The following is an 18,875-nucleotide window of genomic DNA, read 5'->3' as shown; positions in this document are numbered from 1 at the left end:
CCCGCCTCGACCTTCCGAAGTGCTGGGATTACAGGTGTGAGCCATCGTGCCCTGCCCACCCTGAATACACTTTTATCAGAGCACCAATGACACTTATATACAGATCTCCTGCCCAGTCTACCTAAGACCCTCAGGAGAAGGTTCCTTTTCTTATTCATCTTTGAAACCCTAGCACCTAGTGTAGTACCTGGCACAGGATAGAAAGCCATGTGTTCAAGTATAAAATGAGCACATTACAGGGGTTTCATAAATATTGCAGATGCAGGACAGGCACATCTGGGTTGATCCAATTCACATCATTTCAGGGAAAGTCACATTTCAGTATATTCAGAATCAACTAGGTTCAAATACAAAACCCATATCCAAAGAACAGGCACTATCAATATAGAAAATGTGTTTTTTCCTTTTTTCTTTTAAAGACAGAGTTTTGCTCTGCCACCCAGGCTGGAATGAAGTGGTGCAATCTCGGCTCACTGCAACCTTCACCTCCTGGATTCAAGCAATTCTTGTGCCTCAGCCACCTGAGTAGCTGGGATCACAGCATGAGCTACCACACCAAGCTAATTTTTGTATTTTCAGTAAAGACAAGGTTTTGCCATGTTGTCCGGGCTGGTCTCGAACTCCTGGCCTTAAGTGATTTACCCGCCTCAGCCTCCCAAAGTGCTGGGATTATAGGCATGAGCCACCATGCCCAGCCTCAGAAAACTTAATTCTTACTTATTTGTTTATTGAGACAGGGTCTTACTCTGTCACCCAGGCTGAAAAGAAGTGGTGGGACCATGGCTCACTGCAACCTGGACCTCCTGAGCTCAGCCAATCCTACTGCCTCAGCTTCCTGAATAGCTAGGATTACAGGCACGCACCAGGATGCGTGACTAAAGAAAATGTAATTCTTTTTTTTACCTCTACCCACAAGGACATACGGAGAAAATGTAATTCTTAAATGCTACTTACATTAAGAGCAGTATGTTAATAACAATACTGGGCCGGGCGTGGTGGCTCACGCCTGTAATACCAGCACTTTGGGAGGCCGAGGCGGGTAGATCACGAGGTCAGGAGATCGAGACCACAGTGAAACCCCATCTCTACTAAAAATACAAAAAATTAGCTGGGTGTGGTGGCGGGCGCCTACAATCCCAGCTACTCGGGAGGCTGAGGCAGGAGAATGGCGTGAACCTGGGGTGTGGAGCTTGCAGTGAGCCAAGATCACACCACTGCACTCCAGCCTAGGCAACAGAGTGAGACTCCGTCTCAAAAAAAACAAAAAAACCCCACAATACTTAGTAATTATAAAACACACAGTTAAGAATAGATGTTTTTTGGCCGGGTGCGGTGGCTCACACCTGAAATCCCAGCACTTTGGGAGGCCGAGGCAGGCGGATCACGAAGTCAAGAGATTGAGACCACCCTGGCCAACACGGTGAAACCCTGTCTCTACTAAAAACACACACACACAAAAAAAGTAGCCGGGCATGGTGGTGGGTGCCTGTAGTCCCAGCTACTCGGGAGGATCAGGCAGGAGAATGGTGTGAACCCAGGAGGCAGAGCTTGCAGTGAGCCGCCGAGATCATGCCACTGCACTCCATCTTGGGCAACAGAGCAAGACTCCGTCTCAAAAAAAAAAAAAAAAAAAAAAAGAATAGATGCTTTTGGCCAGGCGCAGTGGCTCATGCCTGTAATCCCAGCACTTTGGGAGGCCGAAGTGGACAGATCACAAGGTCAGGAGATTGAGACCATCCTGGCTAACAAGGTGAAACCCCATCTCTGCTAAAAATACAAAAATTAGCCAGGCATGGCAGTGGGCGCCTGTAGTCCCAGCTACTCGGGAGGCTGAGGCAGGAGAATGGTGTGAACCTGGGAGGCAGAGCTTGCAGTGAGCCAGGATTTTACCACGGCACTACAGCCTGGGCAACAGAGCAAGACTCCATCTCAAAAAAAGAAAAAGAATAGATGCTTTTGGCTGGGTGCAGTGGTGCATGCCTATAATCCCAGCACTCTGGGAGGCCGAATTGGGTGGATCACCTGAGGTCAGGAGTTTGAGACCAGCCTGGCCAACATGGCAAAACCCCATCTCTACTAAAAATACCAAAATTAGCTGGGCATGGGGGTGGACACCTGTAATCCCAGCTACAGGGCAGACTGAGGCAGGAGAATCGCTTGAACCTGGGACGGGGAAGTTGCAGTGAGCAGAGATCGCGCCACTGCACTCCAGCCTGGGCAATGCAGTGAGACTGTCTCAAAAATAAATAATCTTCTTAACAAACTGGCAAATCTAAAGAAGTGTTTCCTTGAGGACTGTGAACTGCTCTAGCAAATTAATGGAACCCAAGAAAGAGGTCGTGGGAATCTCAACTTGAAGCCAGTTGGTTAGAAGCTCTGAAGGACTGGGCTTGTGACTAGTAGGACGGATGGGTGGGACTGAACCCTAAACGTGTGGGATCTGACACCATCTTGGGTAGATGGTGTTGGAACTGAATTGGAGGACACCTAGCTGGTATCCACTGTTTGGTGTGTGGGGAAAATCCCTCCACCCCATCTTTGGTCACGAAAGTCTTCTCTTTTTTTTGAGATGGAATCTCACCCTGTCACCAGGCCAGAGTACGGCGGCATGATCTCAGCTCACTGCAACTTCCACCTCCCGGGTTCAAGCGATTCTCCTGCCTCAGCCTCCCGAGTAGCTGGGACTATAGGCGTGAGCCACCACGCCCAGCTAATTTTTTATTTTCAGTAGAGATGGGATTTTACCATGTTGGTCAGGATGGTCTCGATCTCTTGACCTTGTGGATCTGCCCACCTCAGCCTCCCAAAGTGCTGGGATTACAGGCTGAGCCACTGGACCCAGCCACGTAAGTCTTCTTTTGTGTTGATGGTGGTTGTGTGAAAGCAAAGGAAAAACCTGGGCTTGAGAGTTTTTCCCTACACAAATACGACAAGGACAAAGTAAGGAGGATTGCAGAGCTGTTCTATAGCTCAAATGTATTGCTTCTCAAATGTATCCACTATAGAACCTATACAAAGAGAACTTCTCACCCTCAGGCACTCATGCCTCATTTTGTTGAAGACCTGTGTTATCTTAATCATACAGTTTTCATTCTGCTCCAAAAATGTCTGTTTTAATATTACAATATTTTTATATATATATTTTTTTGAGACAGGGTCTTGCTCTGTCACCCAGGCTAGAGTGCAATGGTGTGATCTTGGCTCACTGCAACCTCTGCCTGCCTCCTGGTTCAGGTGATTCTCCTGCCTCAGCCTCCCGAGTAGTTGGGATTACAGGCACGCACTATCATATCCAGCTAATTGTTTTTTTTTTTGTTTTTTTGAGACAGTCTTGCTCTGTTGCCTGGGCTGGAGTGCAGTGATCTCGGCTCACTGCAACCTCCACCTCCCGGGTTCGAGTAATTCTCCTGCCTCAGACTCCCAAGAAACTGGGATTACAGGTGCCCACCACTACACCTAGCTAATTTTTTATATTTTTAGTAGAGACGGGGTTTCACCATGTTGGCCAGGTTGGTCTCGAACTCCTGACTTCGTGATCCACCCACCTCGGCCTCCCAAAGTTCTGGGATTACAGGCATGAGCCATCGCACCTGGCTTTTTTTTTTGCGGGGGCGGGGAGGAGGCGGACAAAGTCACTCTGTCGCCCAGAGTGGAGTGCAGTGGCACAATCCTGGCTCACTGTAACCTCCGCCTCCCAGGTTTAAGCAATTCTCCTGTCTCAGACTCCCAAGTAGCTGAGACTACAGGCACCCACCACCACACCCGGCTAGTTTTTGTATTTTTAGTCGAGATGGGGTTTCACCATGTTGGCCAGGCTGGTCTGGAACTCCTGACCTTAAGTGATCCGCCTGCCTTGGCCTCCCAAAGTACTGGGCGTGAGCTACGTGCCCGGCCAATATTTAGTATTTAATCACTTACCAGTTAAATTACTTAACTCAGCACCTCCTCAATGAGCATAACTGAAGTTCTAAGAAGACGGGTCATGTCTATCTTGTGACTCCAAGTAATCTGAAATCATACCACCTGATTCCCTAAGAGTATTCATATCCCAATTTGAGAAACAGGGATCTAAGCAATTAAGCTAGTCATAACACTTGAAAATGATTAACATGTTCCTATAAACCCATTCCCTAAACTCTTAAAGCTTAGATTTCTCAATAGTTTTTAAATCAGCATTATTTCTTTTTTCAGCAACTTATTAGTATGCACTCTGTGTCAACACTCCTGAAAGAACCTGCAGGGCATAAGTTATTTCTGGAGCGACAGAATACTACCACAGACCTTGTACTTCCCATCTAGCAGGAAAACAAGTTGCCCATTTGGAAAATAAAGGTTTGAAGAATAACAAACTTTCATTCCTATTCCCTTCTCTTTATTTGCTCTAGGCAGAGCTTGTAAGAAAAATCTCAGTAGTCATTTAGATGATTCATTCATATAAGCTTATCTAATCTTGGCATTTGTAATTTCCACTTCTACATTCCTTTTTGCCATTACCCATGTACAATTAAATTATTTTCACATTTTTCTAAGGTCTAAAAAAGATGTGCTTTCTGATACCGTGAGAAGAGATAATTTTTACAACCAGAATCCCACTTTGTTGTTTATGAGATCCCAAAGCACAGCAGATTCCAATATTTATAAGAGGCCTGTTCCAAGTTCCATATAATATCCATTATATTTTATAGCAGAAATTATAGGCTAAATTAAAATAATAATTATTGTCACTCCCTGATGCAAAATGGGCAATAAGCTAGGCTAACTCAAATTATGACAATTTTTATCCAGGATACCAGGTTACCCAATAACAGGATTCCATCTGTTTCTCATCAAAATTACAAGTAGCCACAGATCATGGACTTTCTTTTCAGTTCATTTGCCAATAATCAAAATATACATTTCAAGGGTTTCTACAGAAAAGAAACCACAATTTCCTGAGATCTTTCTATGTACATGTTCAGAATAGTACTTAACGCTTTACAAAACACATTCTCATTAAATCTGAGAATAGTCTCTGAGATTGGTGGTGTTATTCTCTCACAAGTGAGGACTACAGGAGTAGACAGGTTAAAGTAACTTGCCCTATTATTACCCAGCTAATATATCATCGTTAAGAGTTTCAAACCCAGAACTCTGATTATGAAGCCTGTATGCTCTCAATCACCTGATTCCTGCATCCTCTATACCCAAGAATTAGCCAACAAATCCTCTAACTCCAGGAGGGTTATATTACTACCATTTTTAAGATAGAAAAAAATGGAAATAGCACTTACCTCTCCGTGGCTGCAAAGTCAGTTTGAGGAGGGAAAACAGAATCCAGCTCTCAAGCCCCTGGTCAGCAATCCATCCACTAGTGCATCTTGTTCTTTGGCTTCAGGTCCGTAATCATTCTAAAAGAAAAGCATAAATCATTTTGTGAAACACTCAATTCATACAAATACACATAGATTATAAAAAATAAAATGAGGGAAAACTGAAGACAGAAAAAATTGGGAAAGAAACAAAACACCTGTTAATGTCATGTCACTAACTGAGCCATTCCATAAATGTCCACCATCAAGCCAATAACGAAACATTCACTTATTTTTCCACACGTTTGCTAAATATATAAATGACTAAAGATTTGTAAGTAGCAAAATGGTACTCTAGGCTCACACCAGTAATCCTAACACTTTGGGAAGCCAGGGTGGGAGACTCGCCCAAGAGTTTGAGGCTGTAGTGAGCTGAGACTGTGCCACTGCATTCCAGCCTGCTTGACAAAGTGAGAGATCTTGTCCCCTCTAAAACAAGAACAAAAAAAAAACTCCACTGCAATATTGCAACCAAATAACGGCACACACACTCAAAATTCCAAAAAATTAATTCTTGGCCGGGTGTGGTGGCTCACACCTGTAATCCCAGCACTTTGGGAGGCTGAGGCAGGTGGATCACGAGGTCAGGAGATCAAGACCATCCTGGCTAACATGGTGAAACCCCGTCTCTACTAAAAATACAAAAAAATAAAAAAATTAGGCCGGACGCGGTGGCTCACACCTGTAATCCCAGCACTTTGGGAGGCTGAGGCAGGGGGATCACAGGGTCAGGAGATTGAGACCATCCTGGCTAACAAGGTGAAACCCTGTATCTACTAAAAATACAAAAATTAGCTGGGCTTGGCGGCGTGCGCCTGTAGTCCCAGCTGCTGGCGAGGCTGAGGCAGGAGAATGGTGTGAACCCAGGAGGCAGAGCTTGCAGTGAGCCGAGATCGCACCACTGTACTGCACTGCACTCCAGCCTGGGCAACAGAGAGAGGTTCCATCTTAAAAAAAAAAAAAAAAAAAAAAAAAAAATTAGCCGGGCGCGGTGGCAGGCACCTGTAGTCCCAGCTACTCGGGAGGCTGAGGCAAGAAAATGGCATGAACCCGGGAGGCAGAGCTTGCAGCGAGCCGAGATCGTGCCACTGCATTCCAGCCTGGGCAACAGAGTGTGACTCCGTCTCAAAAAAAAATAAATACATAACAATAATAATAATTCTTATGGCTGCAGTAATGGCCCTCTAACAGTCTATTTCCATATCTTCAGCAAGCAGCAGTCTTCCTGATTAAGTCTGTTCATGCCACAACTAAAGGCTATGCTTTCCAGTTTAGTAAGATAACTGAGGAGGCCGAGTAAAGTGGGTAGATCACCTGAGGTTAGGAGTTTGAGAACAGCCTGAACTACATGGTGAAACCCCATCTCTACTAAAAGTACAAAAATTAGCCAGGCGTGGTGGCGCACACCTGCAATCCCAGCTACTCAGGAGGCTGAGGCAGGAGAATTGCTTGAACCCAGGAGCTGGAGGTTGGAGTGAGCCGAGATCACGCCACTGTACTCCAGCCTGGGCAACACAGCAAGATTCCGTCTTTAAAAAACTGGCAGAGGGCCGGGCGCGGTGGCTCAAGCCTGTAATCCCAGCACTTTGGGAGGCCGAGACGGGCGGATCACGAGGTCAGGAGATCGAGACCATCCTGGCTAATATGGTGAAACCCCGTCTCTACTAAAAATACAAAAAACTAGCCGGGCGAGGTGGCGGGCGCCTGTAGTCCCAGCTACTCGGGAGGCTGAGGCAGGAGAATGGCGTAAACCCGGGAGGCGGAGCTTGCAGTGAGCTGAGATCCGGCCACTGCACTCCAGCCTGGGCGACAAAGCGAGACTCCGTCTCAAAACAAACAAACAAACAAACAAACAAAAACTGGCAGAAGGAGCTTTTATTGAGCTTTGAAAATCCTAGAAGCGAGGCGGGAGGATAGCTTGAGCCAGGAGTTCGAGACCTGCCTGGGTAATATAGCAAGACCCCGTTCTCCATGAAAAGGAAAAAAAAAAAAAAAAGAAAATCCTAGAAGCAGAGCAATGAAACAGTTTTTTTAGTCAAATAATGGAATACTTTGTTAGATGGCATCTTTTCACCCTAAATTACAAAATGAACTGTCAAGCTTCGAGCAAAGGTAGAGTAGAACCTATGTCTAGAGAGAGGAAAAAAAAAAAAAAAAAGCAAATCCCAGGCCAGGCATAATGAATGGCTCACACCTGTAATCCCAGCACTTTGGGAGGCCAAGGTGGGCAGATCACGAGGTAAAGAAATTGAGACCATCCTGGCCAACATAGTGAAACCCTGTCTCTACTAAAAATACAAAAATTAGCTGGGCATGGTGGCGCGAGCCTGTAGCCCTAGCTACTCATACTCAGGAGGCTGAGGCAGGAGAATCGTTTGAACCCAGGAGGCAGAGTTGCAGTGAGCCAAGATCGTGCCACTGCATTCCAGCCTGGCGACAGAGTGAGACTTTGTCTCAAAGAAAGAAAAAAAGAAAATCCCAAGTGAAATAAACAGCTAAATTTGAATTAAGTGTTTCCAAATAGGCTGGGGAAAGTGGCTCACACCTGTAATCCCAGCACTTTGGGAAGCCAAGGCGGGCAGATCATGAGGTCAAGGGTTCGAGACCAGCCTGACCAACATGGTGAAACCCTGTCTCTACTAAAAAAACACAAAAACTAGCCAGACATAGTGGTGCACGCCTGTTATCCCAGCTACTGAGGAGGCTGAGGCAGAAGAATTGCTTGAACCCAGGAAGCAGAGGTTTCAGTGAGCTGAGATCGCACCACTGCACTCCAGCCTGGGTGACAGAGCAAGACTCAGTCCCAAAAAAAAAAAAAAAAAAAAAAGTTTCCAAATAATATGGCCAGGTGTGATGGCTCACACCAGCAATCCCAGCACTTTGGGAGGCCATGGTAGAGGACTGCTCAAGCCTAGGAGTTTGAAGCCAGTTGGGGCACCGTGGCTCATGCCTGTAATCCCAGCACTTTGGGAGGCCGAGCCAGGTGGATCATGAGGTTAGGAGTTCAAGACCACCCTGGCCAACGTGGTGAAAAAACCCGGTCTCTACTAAAGATACAAAAACTAGCTGGGCATGGTGGCACACGCCTGTAATCCCAGCTTCTCAGGAGGCTGAGGCAGGAGAACTGGTTGAACCTGGAAGACGGAGGTTGCGGTGGGCCATCATCGCGCCACTGCACTCCAGCCTGGGTGACAGAGCAAGACTTCGTCTCAGGGAAGAAGAAGAAAAAAAAGGCCAGGCACGGTGGCTCACGTCTGCAGTCCGAGCACTTTGGGAGGTTGAGGTGGGTGGATAACCTGAGGTCAGGAGTTCCAGACCAGCCTGGCCAACATGGTGAAACCCTGTCTCTACTAAAAATACAAAAATTAGCTGGACACTGTGGCAGGCACCTGTAATCCCAGCTACTTGCGAGGCTGAAGCAGGAGAATCACTTGAACCTGGGAGGCCGAGTTTGCACTGAGCCCAGAACATGCCACTGCACTCCAGCCTGTGCGACCGAGCAAACTCCATCTTAAAAAATATATATATATGCACACATATACACATATATATACACACACGTGTGTGTGTGTGTGTGTGTGTATATATACATATATATAAGCCAGGCATGGTGGTGTGTGCCTGTGGTCCCGGCTACTTGGAAGGCTGAGGTTGGAGGATCACTTGGGGGAGGTGGGGGACAAGGCTGCAGTGAGCCATGATCACACCACCGCACTGCAGTGCGGGCAACAGGGTGACAACCTGTCTCAAAAAAAAAAAAAAAAAAAAAAAAAGCCCAGTATGGTGGCTCACAGCTGTAATGTCAACACTTTGGGAAGCTGAGGTGGGAGACTTGCTTGAGTCCAGGAGTTCAAGACCAGCCTGAGCAACATAGTAGGATCCTGTCTCTACAAAAAAATTTTAAAAAATCAGCTGGGCATGGTGGCACACGCCAATAGTATCAGCTACTTGGGAGGCTGCAGCAGGAAGACTGCTTGAGCCCAGGAGTTCAAGGCTGCAGTGAGCTATGATCATGCCACTGCACTCTAACCTGGGCAACAGAGTAAGACCCTGCCTCAATTAAAATGTATTTTTAAAAAAGTTTCCAAACAATTTGGCATATGAGGTACATCTTCTAAGAGGAAATCCATCTCACAATTAGCTAAACTCCACAAAACTGATATAATACTCTCTTAGATGAAGCTAGTCTCCTCTGTTGAGAGACAATTTTTAGTAACAGAAATAGGTGATTAGCGTAGTTAGTCCAAGCAACACTTCTGTACTGAAGTCCGTTATTATTACTAGCATACCTCAAAGGGAATGAAATTTTCTGCCCCCGAAAATTCCAAGAGTGACCAAAAACAAGGATCACGTGTGAAAGAATATCATCCTAACCCTGATCTTTGGACTGTATTTTGGCAGTCTATATGCAGTGCCACACCTTTGCATTCAAATATTAAATCACTGAGAAAATGCACAAAGATACTAGCAGGGAAGATACAAAGATAGACTACACAAAGTTTACAGGTGTTTAAAAAAAAATGGGCTGGGCACAGTGGCTCACACCTAATCCCAGAACTTTGGGAGGCCAAGGCAGACAGATTGCTTGAGCCCACGAGTTTGAGACCAGCCTGGGTAGGCAACATGACAAAAACCTGTCTCTAGAAAAAATTAGTCCCAGCTACCCAGGAAGCTGAGGTGGCAGGATCATTTGAGCCAGGGAGGTGGAGGCTGCAGCGAGCTGTGATCACACCACTGCACTCCAGTCTAGGTAAAAGAGCAAGACCCTGTCTTAAAACAAACAAAACAAAACAAAAAAACCCCACAGGCTGGGCGTGGTGGCTCACACCTGTAATCTCAGAACTTTGGGAGGCCAAGGCAGGCAGATCACAAGGTCAGGAGATCGAAACCATCCTGGTTAACACAGTGAAACCCAGCCTCTACTAAAAATACAAAACATTAGCCGGGCATGGTGGTGGGCGCCTATAGTCCTCCCAGCTACTCAGGAGGTTGAGGCAAGACAATGGCGTGAACCCAGGAGGCAGAGCTTGCAGTGAGCCAAGATCATGCCACTGCACTCCAGCCTGGGAGACAGAGCGAGACTCCATCTCAAGAAAAAAAAAAAAAACCCACAACAACAACAAAATAAATGCGGTAAGACAAATCTTTTTTTTTTTTTTTGAGACACAGTCTCACTCTGTCAACCAGGCTGGAGTGCAATGGCGCGATCTCAACTCACTGCAACCTCTGCCTCCAGGGTTCAAGCGATTCTCCTGCCTCAGCCTCCTGAGTAGCTGGGATTACAGACACATGCCACCACGCCCAGCTATTTTTTGTGTTTTTAGTACAGATGGGGTCTCACCATGTTGGCCAGGCTGGTCTCAAACTCCTGACCTCAGGTGATCCGCCCGCCTCAGCCTCCCAAAGTGCTGGGATTACAAGTGTAAGCCACCATGTCCCACCTACAAATCTACACATCAGTTGAGAACCATGGTCTTCAAAGTTATACATTATTTGCCATTACTGTTCTTTTTTAAATCATAATGCATCTGAGTTGTTTGAAGAGGGGTCTAATTGTTGGCAAAACAGTCATCTGGAGCCAAGACAGGTAAATTAGGCAGACAGATGGTCTAGTTTTAAAAAATTAGGTGGATTCTATAACATAGATGATGTGGAGTGGTTGCGACAGCAGCAGCATCCCTGAAGCAAAAAAAAGAGTCTCTAGAGGTGACTCTTGGCCAGCAAGCACCAGGCTACAAGGCTCTGCCCAAGATTCCACCCCAGGGCCTTAAGTCAGGCACAAGTGGCTTCCACCAAGGAACTCCCCAAGCCACTCACAAGTCCCAGGTGAGTGCCCTCATTTGCATGTGTACTTTAAAATAAAACCCTAAAGCTCTTAGAATTTGAATGCATCTTAAGGATAACTTCACCTCCTAAATTCTTACATAGGTTGAATAGATCCCGCTAAAGTTAACCTTTACAACTACTTTTTTTTTTTTTGAGATGGAGTCTCGCTCTGTTGCCCAGGCTGGAGTGCTGTGGCGCGATCTGGGCTCACTGCAACCTCCACCTTCTAGGTTCAAGCGATTCTCCTGCCTCAGCCTCCCCAGTAGCTTGGACTACAGTGCATGCCACCATGCCTGGCTAATTTTTTGTATTTTTAGTAGAGACAGGGTTTCACCGTGTTAGTCAGGATGGTCTCAATCTCCTGACCTCATGATTCACCCGCCTCGGCCTCCCAAAGTGTTGAGATTACAGGTGTGAGCCACCGCACCCAGCCAGAACTACTCTTAAATAGACAGTATTTTCTTATGTAAGCAAACATTCCTGTTTTAATCATCCTCGTATCACTGATTTAAATAATAGGTCCTGGCCTGGCGAGATGGCTCATGCCTGGAATCCCAGCACTTTGGGAGGCGGAGGGCGGGTGGATCATCTGAGGTCAGAAGTTCGAGACCAGCCTGGCCAACATTGTGAAACCCCGTCTCTACTAAAAATACAAAAATTAGCCGGGTGTGGTGGCGCGGGCCTGTAATTCCTGCTACTTGGGAGGTGGAGACAGGAGAATTGCTTGAATCTGGGAGGCGGACGTTGCAGTGAGAAAAGATTGCACCACTGCCGCTCCAGCCTAGGCGGCAGAATGAGACTCCGTCTCAAAAAAAAAAAAAAAAAAAAAAGTCTTCTGGGTTACCCTGACATATCATTTCATCCTCAATTTATTCTCTCTGTAGATTTAGTTTTCTAATAAAAACAAAACAAAGTATGATTCCTGGCATATGGGAATTCCAAAGGATAGCAACTATGTGGAAAAGGTCTATCCCACTAAAACAGCATAAATGATGTATAAACTCAAGAAGCCGATGACTGCATATGAAACAACCAAACCAAGAAGTAAAATATGGTCTATGGAGCACAGTACTAACCCGGGAAAACAAGCTTTACTCCTGGCTCAATTACACACCTGCTGTATTTTAATTTTTAACTCAATATTGAGCTTAAAAAAAAATGCCACTTAACCACAATTTCAAAAGGAAAACAAAGTCACAAAAGAATGCAATAAATTACACAATTGGATTAATATATTAGATAAAGGTGATTCTATTCCCAAGTCTATCAATCAACGCTACTGCATTTACTCATTCCAATTTTATTCAGGAAGGGAGGGGCAGCAGGAACATATTGCAGGGTTCCAAAAGGAGACGTAGAAAGCGTGCCTACGAAGAGGACTGCAGTGAGGAGCTACAGATTGAGATTACATACAGTGGACTGGACAACTTTGGTTAGGATCAGGCTGTTTAATTTCTTCATAAACTTAACATAGCTTCCTTCCTAAAAAGATGTTAATCCAGACTTTTTTTTCTCCAAAACAACCCAAACTGATACAGCCACTGCTGCACTGAACTATATTAAGGCACTAGAATATTTAAGGAAAAGCAAAAGACTCCCGCAATTCAACGGGAAGCTTTTTAGTGAAGAAAACTTAAGGACCGAATAAATTTAAATATATGCCCTGTTTAACCTCCTTTCCCACCTATGCGGACTTGAGAGTTTTAACTTTCCTAGTTGATTGAAACTCAAAGTATGAAGACTACGTATGCGAGAATGTTTACTTAACGCTGAACTCGGGGCTACAGGAAGTCTCCTACTAAACAGTAGTTACATTAGGCGTAGATATTTATAAACCATCTGCAGCAAGTGACCCAGGATTCAATTACAACATCAACCCTCATATTTCATCGTATGGGCAAATTACCAGTCAAGAATAAATTCATTCTGCCCTACTGGCGCTCTAGATCGAGTTGCACAATCCCGGGGCAGAACCGCCTTCGCCTAGCCCTAGAGCATCAGGTACTAAGTTAGTGTGAGGACATTTTAAAGCGGGAGGGAAACTCTAAGGACTCAGCCCATACTCCCAAATTCAGAAATTTGTCACGTCACTTGAGATCAGAGTGAAATTTAAGTTTCAGTCCCTTTGAGATCTCTGAGCGCACAGTCAGGTTGCCATCACTCCAAGGGGCTGGGGAGTCCGAACCCGGATGGATAAAAACTACTTGGTGCGGAACTCGCATCTTTTCCGCCCCCTGAAGGGGGGCCCGCACCGGTCGGGTCCAGCCAGGAGCCCGGGCGCGAGTTTGGGGGCGCAGCGGGGGCGGCGAGCGCGCGTCCCCCCGCCCGCTCAGGCGGCGTAGAGGTGCGAGCAGCTCAGCCAGCCTTGCAGAGGGAGCTCTCGGCAGCTCTGGGGTCCCTCTGCTCGCAGCCGCTGCAGCGCCGCCTGCGCCACTCGGCGGAGACGGAGACCAGCGGCGGCGACGCGCGGACTGGGAGCGACCGCCGAGCAGCCAAGCAGCTGGGGAGGCACGCAGGGCGGCAGGGTAGGTTCCGGGGACGGGGCGGGCTGGAGGAGGGGCAGCCCGAGACGCGACGGCCAGGGCCCGACACCCATACGGCACCGGGACCTGGTTGAGCGCGCGGTGGCAGTGGGTCCGAACCCTTTAGCTAGGCGGGCGCCGAAGCCGGGACGCGGAGATAGCGTCTCAGCTGGTGCCACCCGCCACAGGAGGGGCGGAGGACACAGGACAGAGGGCGGGCCGCGGCCGGGCGATCGGCCGGCCAAGAACCGGCCTCGAGGGCAGAGACAAAGGAAGGAAAATGGAGTCGCCGGGCGCGCGGGCCTCTGCCTCTGCCGCCGCCCAAGGCCTAGCGCGCTGCCAGGAGGGAGGCCTAGCGGACGGGCGTGGGGGTGGGGGGGCGGCCAGGCCACGGCGGCGACGGGCAATGGCGGCGGCCGCGCCGCAGCAGGGACGGTAGAGGGAGACAAACACCCCCCGGCGGCGGCGCTGGCGCCGGGCTGCAGCCAGCGCCGACCGGAGCGGCCCCATCGTGACACCTAGAGGCGGCCCGCGAAACCTCCTCCACCCCGGGCCCCCTTACCTCCGCGCCACACCCCCCGCGGCGCCCGCTCCGCCGCCGCTCCACGGCTCCGGCCACCCGGCGTCTCCGGCGAGCTCCGCGCGTCCGCACCGGCTACCGCCGCCGCCGCTGCCGCCAAAGAAGCAGCTCCGCGCACGGTTTAATCGCTCCACAGGCTCGGACACAAAATGGCGGCGGCGCGGTGCAGTGCGCCTGCGTCGGCGCTGCCGGGGCCGCGGGTGCTGATAAGGGAAGGGACGGGTGGGGGGGCCGGCCGGGCGGCGAGTAGAGGGCGGGGGAGGAAAGGTGAGGGGAGGGGTTGGCGCAGGGCAGCATGGGAGGCGGCCCCGGGCGCCAACTTTCAAAAGCGGGCGCGATGGCGTCACGGGACGCGCCGCGAGTCGCGTCGTCACGCTGCACGCGCCCTTCCGCGCCCTCGCCGGGTCGCGCGTGGGCTCTGCCGGCGCCGCGGCGTCCCGGCTCCCGCTGGGTGGGGCTTCCTGGGCGGAGGCCGCCGCCCCTGGGCGGTGCCGGATCCAGTCCGCTTGACCTGATTCCCCAGCTGCTGTCTCCGGCCCCTTGAACCCGTACAGGGTTGGGGAAATGGGGGGTGGCTGGAGGAAGCGCGCGCGGGGCCGGCCAGTGGAGCAGAGGAGGCTCCTGGGCCCGGCCCCGCCCAGTCTCCGCCCCAGCCAGGCCCGACCCGCCTTCCGAACGTCTCACAGCTGCCCGCCACCGAGTAAGGCCGGGTCGGTTCCCGCGCGCTCCTAGCTCCGTCCTCGCGAGCGACGGCTGGAAAGGCTGTCCTTGCTCAGCGGCTTTTGATGATCTCTCCGACCTAGAAGAGGGCCACCTAAAAGTGGGTGCGAGAGAAGAGTAGGAGGGCTTCCTCTGGGTGTCCCCAAGCCACCTCAGCCCGGAGAGGCAGCGGAAGACCAGACTTGATGCTTTAACACGATCATAGCAGTCGCCTTATTTACCGAAAGGTCTTTCTGTATTTAGCACTGAAACGTACATTTCTTGTCTGTACGGGAGAGCTGTTCTCTGTGAGCGGAGGCATTCAGTCCCACCCCTCCCCAGGAGGCACCTACGGACCCTTCCCAACCTGCAGTCAAGTTGACCAAGAACTGACTGCAAGGTGCTGGTGGCTCTGGGAGGAGAGCCTTTTGGTACTTACAGGGAATATGATTCTTCCATTAGATATCAAATGGACCCAGCATCTAGGGAGCAGCTTCTGCCCCATCCAGCTGACCGTTCCGTTGTGAGAATGCTGGCCCAATAACAGATACTGTTTTTTTTTTTCCCTAAAGGAATAAAAAAATCTGTATTTTTAAGATGTCAAATCTCCAGAGTTTTTAGATGTTAGCAACTGAATCAGATGCTTTTAAACTTCATGAGCTGATTAAACCACACAGATGAGCTGTCAGTTTACGACCCCTGGCTTGGCTTGAAGGAAAGAGTGAAGAGAAATTCCATAGCCAAATCCTGGGGCACTCCAATATTGGAAGGGTAATGGAGAAGGAGTCTGAAAGGGAGCATCTAGGAAGTCATGAAATCTAGCGCTGAGTTGTGGAATCCCTGGGCAGAGAAGGTTTCAGGTAGGAGGCATCCGCTGAGCAGTGTGATAAACTTGGGCCAGAGATATGGCTGTTGGATTGGGTCACCTTGCAAGTCACTGGAGAATGTCATTGATGGCCTTGGCTTGATTGATGTGGGTATATCAGGGAGGTGGACCTGACCGGATTGGGTTGAAGAGTGACCAGGAAAGTGGGGAAATGGAGACAGCACATGTATGCAATTTGAGAGAGGTTTTGCTGTGAAGGGACCAGATAAGTTTGGGGATAGATAATAGAAAGAAGAGATGTTTTAAAAGATGCTACGGGCCAGGCGCGGTGGCTCGCCTGTTATCTTGGCACTTTGGGAGGCCAAGGCAGGTGAATCACTTGAGGTCGGGAGTTCGAGACCAGCCTGGCCAATATGGTGAAACCTCGTCTCTACTAAAAATACAAAAATTAGCTGGGCATGGTGGCACGTGCCTGTAATCCCAGCTACCTGGGAGGCTGAGGCTGGAGAATTGCTTGAACCCGGGAGGCAGAGGTTGCAGAGAGCCAAGATTGCGCCACAGCACTCCAGCCTGGGCAGCAAAGCGAGACTCTATCTCAAAAAATAATAAAGATGGTAGGATTCCCAGAGCATGTTTATGTGCCGTTGGGAGGGATACAGTGGGGAAGAAAGATGGGTGATCCAGGAGAGAGAAGGCTTGCTTGACCCATATAGGAGTGAAATCCATGAGAAGATGTAAGGAAACAGGGAGGGTTGACCTTGGAGAGGAACAGGGATGTTTCCATTCATGATAAGGGCAACAAAAGTGAAGACAGATGCAAATGCAGGGGAGAGGGAAGGCAAGTCCTTAACAGGATTGCGTTGGTGGCATTGGGTGCTCATCTGAGGTTTGTGATCATAACGTTAAAGGTAAACCAGTTGGCCCAGTGTGTTCGTTTTTCTCCAACATTCAGCTGCTTGGGTACAGACATGAAGAAAAGCGATAGTATAGCTTCTCAACACCAGGACCCAAGTTTTCTCCTTTTTTTTTTTTTTTTGAGACGGAGTCTCGCTCTGTCGCCCAGGCTGGAGTGCAGTGGCCGGATCTCGGCTCACTGCAAGCTCTGCCTCCCGGGTTTACGCCATTCTCCTGCCTCAGCCTCCCGAGTAGCTGGGACTACAGGCGCCCGCCACCTCGCCCGGCTAGTTTTTTGTATTTTTTAGTAGAGACGGGGTTTCACCGTGTTAGCCAGGATGGTCTCGGCCTCCCAAAGTGCTGGGATTACAGGCTTGAGCCACCGCGCCTGGCCTCCTTTTTTTTTTTTTTGAGACGGAGTTTCGCTCTTATTGCCCAGGCTGGAGTGCAGTGGTATGATCTTGGCTCACCACAACCTCCACCTACTGGGTTCAAGCGATTCTCCTGCCTCATCCTCCTGAGTAGCTGGGATTACAGGCATGCGCCACCACCCCAACTAATTTTGTATTTTTAGTAGAGATGGGGTTTCTCCATGTTGGTCAGGCTGGGCTTGAACTCCCGACCTCAGGTAATCCGCCCGCCTCGGCCTCCCAAAGTGCTGGGGATTACAGGCACGAGCTACCGCACCCGGCAAGTTTTCTCATTTCTAATCCCAGTTACTTACCTTATACCATTAGATACTATTTTAGGAATGTGTGAAGTATTTGGAAAATTTACACCTGACCCTTCTTTTTGTAGAAACCAAGTTATCCCATTTGCCTCTTATGTACACATTAGGACTCAGACATAAAGAAAAGACAAACTTAGAGGAAAATTACCAAACAGATGCCTCTGGAATACTTGCATTTTGCACTCTCCTCAGCCCAAATAGCTCCTGGTATACTTAGGAACTTATGTATTAAAAACAAAAAAGCTGACTTTCACATAGGGAGACCCTGTTTATACAAAATAATTTAAAAATTAGCTGAGTGTGGTGGCATATGACTGTGGTCCCAGCTACTTGGGAGGCTGAGGTGGGAGTATCGCTTGAGCCCAGGAGGTCAAGGCTACAGGGAGCCATGTGTGTGCCACTGTACTCCAGCCTGGGTGATGAAGCAAGACCCTGTCTCAAAAAAATAAAAAATAGGCCAGGCACAGTGGCTCATGCCTGTAATCCCAGCACTTTGGGAGGCAAAGGTAGGTGGATCGCTTGAGCTCAGGAGTTTGAGACCAGCCTGGGTAACATGGCAAAATCCCATCTTTACAAAAAATTAACTGAACGTGGTGGTGTGCACCTGTAGTCCCAGCTACTTGGGAGGCTGAGGCAGGAGGATCACTTGAGCCTAGGAGGTTGAAGCTGCAGTGAGCCCTGATTGCACCACTGTATTCTAGCCTGAGTGACAGAGCAAGACATGGTCTCAAAGATTAAAAAAAAATTAAAAGCTGACTTGCATTTAAACTTTAGATTTTCTTTCTAGTAACATTAATAAGCTAATTAGTTCACTTTCTCTTAAGATTTTACCTCAAATCATCTTCCTTTTTTTTTTCCCCCTTTTCTTTTGTGGAGATGAGGTCTCACTGTGTTGCCCAGGCTGGTCTCAGGCTTAAGCAATTCTGTCTTGGCCTTCCAAAGTGCTGGGATTATAGGTGTAAGCCACCACACCTGTCCCCATCTTCTTTAAGAGTAGACTACAAGAACACCTAAAGCTTTCATATAGGCAAATATGAAGTAGTGGATTGATTATTTTATTTTATTTTATTTTATTTTATTTTATTTTATTTTTAGATGTAGTCTTACTCTGTCACCTGGGCTGGAATGCAGTGGCTCGATCTCAGCTCGCTGCAACTTCTACTTCCTGGGTTCAAGCAATTCTGCCTCAGCCTCCTGAGTAGCTGGGACTACAGGTGTGCACTACCATTCCTGGCTAATTTTTTATATTTTTAGTGGAGACTGGGTTTCACCATATTGGCCAGGCTGGTCTCGAACTCCTGATCTCAGGATATCTGCCTACCTCAGCCTCTCAAAGTCTTGGGATTACAGAGGTAAGCCACCACACCCAGCCTGAGGCAGTGGATTTAGAGGGAAAAAACCCTCAGCTATATTTATGATTATATTTACAACTATATATTAATTATATTTA

General features: G+C 48.4%; 1 protein-coding gene and 1 long non-coding RNA gene across 4 annotated transcripts in view; one reads left to right on the top strand and one right to left on the bottom strand.

The window, feature by feature from the left end:
* The window catches only part of CTCF (CCCTC-binding factor), a 78,113-nt gene extending 63,656 nt beyond the window's left edge, over positions 1 to 14,457 (bottom strand). For all 3 annotated transcript variants that reach the window (XM_015126406.3, XM_028841525.2, XM_077984321.1), the window contains exons 1-2: positions 14,259 to 14,457; positions 5,271 to 5,387 (exon numbers count right to left, since the gene is read on the bottom strand). The gene's annotated coding sequence lies outside the window, so the exon portion shown is untranslated. The remainder of the gene's footprint in view (positions 1 to 5,270; positions 5,388 to 14,258) is intronic.
* Positions 200 to 1,639, top strand: LOC144337652 (uncharacterized). The gene is made up of 3 exons (XR_013411063.1): positions 200 to 589; positions 917 to 1,039; positions 1,377 to 1,639. It is a non-coding gene; the product is annotated as an uncharacterized LOC144337652 (long non-coding RNA).
* Positions 14,458 to 18,875: the final 4,418 nt, after the last annotated feature.

The sequence above is a fragment of the Macaca mulatta genome, chromosome 20, assembly GCF_049350105.2.
Source record: "Macaca mulatta isolate MMU2019108-1 chromosome 20, T2T-MMU8v2.0, whole genome shotgun sequence".
Lineage (NCBI taxonomy): Eukaryota > Metazoa > Chordata > Mammalia > Primates > Cercopithecidae > Macaca > Macaca mulatta.
The sequence above is the reverse complement of the archived record's forward strand: the minus strand, read 5'-3'. Positions and strand labels throughout refer to the sequence as shown.